Source organism: Pseudophryne corroboree, chromosome 10 (assembly GCF_028390025.1).
Source record: "Pseudophryne corroboree isolate aPseCor3 chromosome 10, aPseCor3.hap2, whole genome shotgun sequence".
Taxonomy (NCBI): domain Eukaryota; kingdom Metazoa; phylum Chordata; class Amphibia; order Anura; family Myobatrachidae; genus Pseudophryne; species Pseudophryne corroboree.
In genome coordinates, this window is record NC_086453.1 from 316,847,068 (window position 1) to 316,855,904 (window position 8,837).

An 8,837-nucleotide genomic window follows, 5' to 3' on the forward strand; every position below is an offset into this window, starting at 1 on the left:
AAAACACCACGGGTAGGTGGTATACAATTATGGATGGACTAGCGACTGCCGACACAGAGGTAGCTACAGCCGTGGACTACCGTACTGCGTCTGCTGCTAATATAGACTGGATGATAATGATATAAAATATATATATATATATATCACTACTGCAGCCGGACAGGTATATATTATATAATGACGGACCTGCTGGACACTGTCAGCTCAGCACTGCAGACTCCTAAAGTAAGCTACTAGTATCAAGAAGATAGAAAAAAAAAACACCACGGATAGGTGGTATACAATTATGGATGGACGAGCGACTGCCGACACAGAGGTAGCTACAGCCGTGGACTACCGTACTGCGTCTGCTGCTAATATAGACTGGATGATAATGATATAAAAATATATATATATATATATCACTACTGTAGCCGGACAGGTATATATTATATAATGACGGACCTGCTGGACACTGTCAGCTCAGCACTGCAGACTCCTAAAGTAAGCTACTAGTATCAAGAAGATAGAAAAAAAAAAAACACCACGGGTAGGTGGTATACAATTATGGATGGACGAGCGACTGCCGACACAGAGGTAGCTACAGCCGTGGACTACCGTACTGCGTCTGCTGCTAATATAGACTGGATGATAATGATATAAAAAATATATATATATATCACTACTGCAGCAGGTCAGGTATATATTATATAATGACGGACCTGCTGGACACTGTCAGCTCAGCACTGCAGACTCCTAAAGTAAGCTACTAGTAGTATCAAGAAGATAGAAAAAAAAAAACACCACGGGTAGGTGGTATACAATTATGGATGGACTAGCGACTGCCGACACAGAGGTAGCTACAGCCGTGGACTACCGTACTGCGTCTGCTGCTAATATAGACTGGATGATAATGATATAAAATATATATATATATATCACTACTGCAGCCGGACAGGTATATATTATATAATGACGGACCTGCTGGACACTGTCAGCTCAGCACTGCAGACTCCTAAAGTAAGCTACTAGTATCAAAAAGATAGAAAAAAAAAACACCACGGGTAGGTGGTATACAATTATGGATGGACGAGCGACTGCCGACACAGAGGTAGCTACAGCCGTGGACTACCGTACTGCGTCTGCTGTTAATATAGACTGGATGATAATGATATAAAAAATATATATATATATCACTACTGCAGCCGGACAGGTATATATTATATAATGACGGACCTGCTGGACACTGTCAGCTCAGCACTGCAGACTCCTAAAGTAAGCTACTAGTATCAAGAAAATAGAAAAAAAAAAAAAAACCACGGGTAGGTGGTATACAATTATGGATGGACGAGCGACTGCCGACACAGAGGTAGCTACAGCCGTGGACTACCGTACTGCGTCTGCTGCTAATATAGACTGGATGATAATGATATAAAAAAAAAATATATATATATCACTACTGCAGCCGGACAGGTATATATTATATAATGACGGACCTGCTGGACACTGTCAGCTCAGCACTGCAGACTCCTAAAGTAAGCTACTAGTATCAAGAAGATAGAAAAAAAAAAAACACCACGGGTAGGTGGTATACAATTATGGATGGACGAGCGACTGCCGACACAGAGGTAGCTACAGCCGTGGACTACCGTACTGCGTCTGCTGCTAATATAGACTGGATGATAATGATATAAAAAAAAATATATATATCACTACTGCAGCCGGACAGGTATATATTATATAATGACGGACCTGCTGGACACTGTCAGCAGAATGCGTTTATAGAATAAAAACACCACACGACGAGTGTTTAACTTTTTCAGGCAGACAATCACAATATACTGGTGGTCAGTGGTCACTGGTCAGTCACACTGGCACTGGCAGTGGCACTCTGGCAGCAAAAGTGTGCACTGTTAAAATATGTACTCCTGCTATAACTGCTCCCCAGTCTCCCCCACAATTAAGCTGTGTGAGCAGTGAGCACTCAGCACAGTCAGATATACAGTATTACATAGATGATGCAGCACACTGAGGGCACACTGAGGCTGAGCACAGATATGGTATGTGACTGTGTCACACTGTGTATCGTTTTTTTTCAGGCAGAGAACGGATTAATTAAACTGGTGGTCACTGGTCACACTATCAGCAAGTAGTAGTGGTCACTGGTCAGTCACACTGGCACTGGCAGTGGCACTCTGGCAGCAAAAGTGTGCACTGTTAAAATATGTACTCCTGCTATAACTGCTCCCCAGTCTCCCCCACAATTAAGCTGTGTGAGCAGTGAGCACTCAGCACAGTCAGATATACAGTATTACATAGATGATGCAGCACACTGAGGGCACACTGAGGCTGAGCACAGATATGGTATGTGACTGTCACACTGTGTATCGTTTTTTTTCAGGCAGAGAACGGATTAATTAAACTGGTGGTCACTGGTCACACTATCAGCAAGTAGTACTCCGTCCTAATATGCTCCCCAAAATTAGTAAATCAAGTGTCTCTAGACTCTCTACTCTCTACTCTACTCTAAACGGAGAGGACGCCAGCCACGTCCTCTCCCTATCAATCTCAATGCACGTGTGAAAATGGCGGCGACGCGCGGCTCCTTATATAGAATCCGAGTCTCGCGATAGAATACGAGCCTCGCGAGAATCCGACAGCGGGATGATGACGTTCGGGCGCGCTCGGGTTAGCCGAGCAAGGCGGGAAGATCCGAGTCTGCCTCGGACCCGTGTAAAAAGGCTGAAGTTCGGGGGGGTTCGGTTTCCGAGAAACCGAACCCGCTCATCTCTACCAGTAACAGCATAGAAGAAGCAGGAAGAAGATGGTGTCTGTAACTGCAAGAGGTTCCCGTTTGAAGGCTGCAGCCATTCCAGACACAGAGGATCATCTTCAGCCGGAGACTCAGATACAGGAGGCACTGCGCAATACGCCATCCTGTGACTTCTGGAGAGCGGCAAGCAGTGACTGAAACAGCGAAGTGGCCAGGAAGGTAAAGGATTGGGTACGGGGTTTAAGTCGCGGCTGGAGACCGCAACAGTACACCCCCTCTTACGGGTGGCCACCGGACACCTACAAATCTTCTCAGGATATTTGCGATGGAAGGACTGGATCAAACGAGGAGCGTGTACATCTCTGGAACTAACCCAAGTCCTTTCCTCTGGACCATGGGGGTCATTCTGAGTTGATCGCTCGCTAACAACTTTTAGCAGCGCTGTGATCAGATAGTCGCCGCCTATGGGCGGAGTGTATTTTCACTTTGCAAGTGTGCGAACGCTGTTGCAGCCGACGGCACAAAAAAGTTTTTGCAGTTTCTGAGTAGCTCTGGACTTACTCAGCTGCTGTGATCACTTCAGTCTTTTTGGTCCGGAATTGACGTCGGACACCTACACATGCTTGGACACGCCTGCGTTTTTGCAAACACTCCCAGAAAACTACAGTTGACACCCACAAATGCCCTCTTTCTGTCAATCACCTTGCGATCGGCTGTGCGAATGGATTCTTCATTAAATCCATCGCCCAGCACTGATCCTCTTTGTACCCGTACGATGCGCCTGCACATTGCGGTGCATACGCATGCTCAGTTTTGCCGAGATTTAACCTGATCGCAGTGCTGCAAAAAGTTGCTAGTGAGTGATCAATTTGGAATGATCCCCCATATCTTTTCCAATCCAGAAGATACTGGAGTTGACCATACCGCCAGCGAGAGTCCAGAATCTTGTTTACCTCGAACTCCTCTTCGTGCTGAGACTGAACTTTGGGTGGTCTGGTTAAGGAGGCTTGGAAATGATTCAGGATTAATGGCTTTAAGAGGGAGATGTGGAAGGAGGTTGATATTCATAGAGAAGATGATAGCTTCAATTCATAGGCCACAGGGTTGATGATTTGTACCACGGGGAAGGTCCAATGTAGTGAGGTGCAAACTTCATCGAAGGAACTTTCAGTCTGAGATTACAGGTAGATAGCCAAACCATGTTCCCCGGGAAAGCTTGGGAACGGTTCGTCATTTGTGATTGGCATGGATCTTATATCTAGAAGAAGTTTTTAGGAGGGCTGTCCGAACCTTATTCCAAATCTTGGAGAAGCGTTGTAAAGAAAGATCAACCACTGGAATGCAGGGATTAGGAAGGGTCTATAATTCGGGAACTCTTGGATGAAGTCCATAGTTAACTTGAAACGGAGTGGTATGAGTTGAGAAATGGAAATTATAGTTGTGGCCAAATTCATCCCAAGGGAAAAGTCATCTTGAGCAGAAGAAATGTAACAACGGAGAAACAATTCCAGATCTTGATTAACCCTCTCGGTTTGACCGTTTGACTAAGAATGATGAGCGGAGGAATAGTTTAGCTTGATCCCCCGAGCTGAACAGAGTGACCTCCAGAATCTTGGTACAAATTGGATTCCTCTGTTGGACACAATCTCCTTGGGCAGCCCATGGAGTCTGAAAATATCTTGTATGAATAATTGTGCCAAACGTGGTGCAGAAGGAAGTCCCGACAGAGGGACGAAATGAGCCATCTTTGAAAAATGATCCACTACCACCCAAATAATGGTGTTATTCTTAGAGGCAGGTACATCTGTTACAAAGTCCATTGATCTGTGGGTCCATGGAAACCTGGGAATGGAAAGTGGTTGTAGAGGACCAGCAGGTAAACCCCAAGACACTTTATTTTGAGCACAGACAATACAGGAGGCTATGAATGTCCGAATATCCTTTTTCATAGAAGGCCACCAGTAATTGCGTCTAAGGAACTCAAAAGTTTTTTGGACTCCAATATGGCCAGAGAACTTGGAGGCATGAGCCCAATGAAGTAGTGGTCTTCGAAGATGAGGTTCCACAAAAGATTTTCCAGAGGGTGGAGCAGTGGTTGTTTGGATGGCGGAAAAGGAAGTGGGATTCAGGATTGGATGGCAATGATCTTCGGAGCTGGAGTCTTCGAGGTTCCAGGACTGTTAGGCGCGGCGGTCTTCGGCCGTGCCCTGACTGAGCAGCGGTCACGGCCGCCGCGCCCGCCGCGCCTCTCTCCTTCCCTGTCCCCCGCACGGTGCCTAGCAACGCCAGGACGCCATGCGCACAATAGCCGCCGGGTCCCTGGCAACGCAGGACGTTATGCGTGCAGGGCCGCCGGGTGCATAGCAACTGGGACGCCACAGGTGGACCGCATTCCCCGTTGCTAAGAATAGTTAATTAGGTTGCTCGTGCAGCAGGGCAGCTGCACGGCAACTAGTAATTAGGGTCTGGGGGCTGGTCCTGCTGGCCCTCCTGTTATTGGCCAGCAGGGCCTTTTTATGTGAGCCAGCACACTGCAGCCCCGCCGGTGATAGCTTCTTGTATGCTGTTCCTGCCTTGCAGAACTCTGTTCCTGTCAGCCGTGTTTGGTGGATCTTGCTCCCTGCCCTTTGGTACTTTGGAGGTCCGAAGCCGGTCCTGGGAATCCTTCTAAGTCCTTGCGAACCTGTTTGTCATCTGGGGTTCTCGACCGGTTTCGTGAGTAGCGGCTTCTGCCGCGTGTTGCGGCCTATGCCGCTTAGTGTTTACTTTACTGTGAATTGGTGCATTTGCGGAGGTTTCCGCTTTCACTGTCCTCCCCGGAACTCGGCAGTGCCGTGTATGGGAGTGGACAGTGGTTTCTTTGTAGTTCTTTTCCTTTGGCGGCGTGCCGCACATACGTTTAGTTTTTAGGTAGTTTATAGCCCCTGGCGGGGTTGTTTTAGTTAGAGGTCCCCTTGTTATTACCCTGTCTCAGTTCACGCCTTGTCTCTCTTTAAGACCTGAGGGGGCATCGGAGTTGGGCAGACCTAATCCGCCCTTCAAACGCGGCTGCCATGGGCCCAAGAAACCATAGTCGTTCAGGCGTGAATTGATAACACGGGTAAGACAACGGAGGTAGGGTGCTAGGGGCTATTTCCTTCCCATCTCCCAATCCCAGCATTCCGTCTTGGTGCTCAGGACTCACTACATAAGATCTCCCCTGTCCTGAGCATCAGGATCGTAACATTATCACCGGCCCACATAAAAAAAAAAAGGGGGTTTAATTTTTTCCGTTGTATTGGTGGGCCTAGAAATTCGGCCTCATGAATCCGGCAGGTTTAGGGCCAAACCCCAGTCAGCTTTTGGTTAACCAAATACAGGAATTAACTCAGATGGTTCAGGACCTTACTCTTCGGGTGAGATCGCAGGAAGATCTTTTGCGAGCCTCCCCGAGTATGGTTCCAGAACCAAAGATGCATTTACCTGACCGTTTTTCGGGTAACCGAAAGGATTTTTTTAATTTTAAGGAAGCTTGTAAGCTTTATTTTCGTTTAAGGCCCCGTTCCTCTGGTACTGAGTCTCAGCGGGTCGGGATTGTGATGTCTCTACTTCAGGGTGATCCACAGACCTGGGCGTTTGGGCTAAGAGCGGATGATGCTGCTTTGTTATCAGTAGACGCCTTTTTTAAATCATTAGGCCTCTTATATGACGACCCAGATAGAGAAGCATCAGCTGAGAGTCACCTGCGTGCCCTTAAGCAAGGCAAAAATCCAGCAGAGGTGTATTGTACCGAATTTCGCCGTTGGTCGAACGACTGTGGCTGGAATGACCCGGCCCTGCGTAGTCAGTTTTGCCTCGGTCTGTCGGAAGTGATTAAAGACAGTCTCCTTCAGTACCCCGCTCCTGAGACTCTAGACAAACTCATGGAGCTCGCTATTAAAATTGATCGTCGTCTCCGAGAGCGGAGGGCTGAAAGAGGAACAACTTTTAGGCCTAATCCATGTGTATATACTTTTCCTGAGGACGTCGAGGAGCCCATGCAAATGGGTCTCTCCCGGCTGTCCCGAGATTAAAGAACCAGAAGGTTAAGTTCTGGTCTTTGTTTATATTGTGGTGGTAAGGGACATATCGCACGTAACTGCCCGAACAAGCCGGGAAACGCTCTGACCAAGTGAATTGTGAGGGGGTTCACTTGGGTCTGCAGTTAATCTCCTCTAATAACTCTCTATTAGTTCCGGTAAAGATTTCCTTTGGCAGCCTCAGTTCGTTGGTGTCGGCCTTCGTCGACAGTGGAGCTGCAGGAAATTTTATGGATTTAGCTTGGGCTAAGGCTTTAGGCGTTCCACTGATACCCTTAGATAGACGTATCACCATGCACGGCTTGGATGGGGGTCCGCTTTCCAATGGGGTTATTACTCACCGCACACCTCCAGTATTGCTGACAGTGGGGGCCCTACATTCAGAAGAAATAGAATTTTACCTTACACATTGTCCGGCAGTTCCAGTAGTTTTGGGTCACCCCTGGCTTGCCTTTCATAATCCCACCATAGATTGGCGGTCTGGGGAGATTTCCCAATGGGGTCCTTTTTGTGTTAAGGAGTGTATTTCCAATCCTGTCCGGGTTGCGGCAGTTACCCCAGAACTTATTCCTCTGGAATATCAGGATTTTTCTGATGTGTTCTCCAAGGGTAATGCGGACGTTCTGCCTCCCCATCAGTCCTATGACTGCGCTATAGATTTAGTTCCCGGGGCCACTTTACCTAAGGGGAGATTATATGCCCTCTCCGGGCCAGAAACCACGGCTATGGATAATTATATCCTTGAAAGCCTGAAAAAAGGCTTCATAGGCCTTCGAAATCTCCTTTGAGTGCAGGATTCTTTTTTGTTGAGAAAAAAGATGGGTCGCTCAGACCATGTATTGATTTTCGGGCTCTGAATAAAATTTCTGTTAAAAACACCTACCCTTTGCCTTTGATTTCAGTACTTTTTGATCAGTTACGCTCTGCCGTTATCTTCTCAAAAATCGATCTTAGAGGAGCTTACAATCTCATCCGAATAAGATCTGGGGATGAGTGGAAGACGGCTTTCAGCACACAGTCGGGTCATTATGAATACCTGGTGATGCCCTTTGGGCTGTCAAATGCTCCTGCGGTATTTCAAGACCTCATCAATGATGTTCTTCGTGACTTTCTTGGAAAGTTCGTTGTCGTTTATTTAGACGACATTTTGATTTATTCTGAGTCTATGGAACAACATATTACCCATGTGCGTCTGGTTCTTCAAAAACTACGGGAGAATCATTTATACGCAAAACTAGAGAAATGTGATTTTCACATCACGGAAGTGTCCTTCTTGGGGTATATTATTTCTCCCCAGGGATTTTTCATGGAACCGAAAAAACTCCAGGCCATCCTTAATTGGGCGCAACCCACAAATTTAAAAGCAATTCAGCGCTTTTTAGGGTTTGCAAACTATTATAGGCGGTTCATTCATACCTTTTCTGATTTGGTCGCTCCTATAGTAGCATTGACTAAAAAAGGAGCGGACCCTTCCAATTGGTCGCCTGCAGCCGAGTCTGCCTTTCGGGCCTTAAAGCAGGCCTTTGTCTCGGCTCCTGTTCTCAGGCACCCTAACCCGGAGCTCCCCTTTATAGTCGAGGTTGATGCCTCAGAGGTTGGAGTGGGGGCTATCCTATCTCAGGAAGATCCGGAGTCTCAGGAATTACACCCTTGTGCCTTCATGTCCAGGAAATTCTCCTCCGCAGAATCCAACTATGACGTTGGTAATCGAGAATTGCTGGCAGTTAAATGGGCTTTCGAGGAGTGGAGGCATTGGCTGGAGGGAGCTAGGCATACTATTGCAGTGTTTACTGACCATAAGAACCTGCAGTATATTGAGTCAGCTAAACGGCTTAATGCTCGGCAGGCACGTTGGGCATTGTTTTTTACTCGTTTCAGGTTTATTATCACCTTCAGGCCCGGTTCCAAAAATACTAAAGCTGATGCCCTGTCACGTTGTTTTCTTCCGGTTCACAATAACCATCCTGCTACTACCCCCATAGTTCCATCATCTGTCATCCGGGCAGGCCTCACACAGGATTTATTTA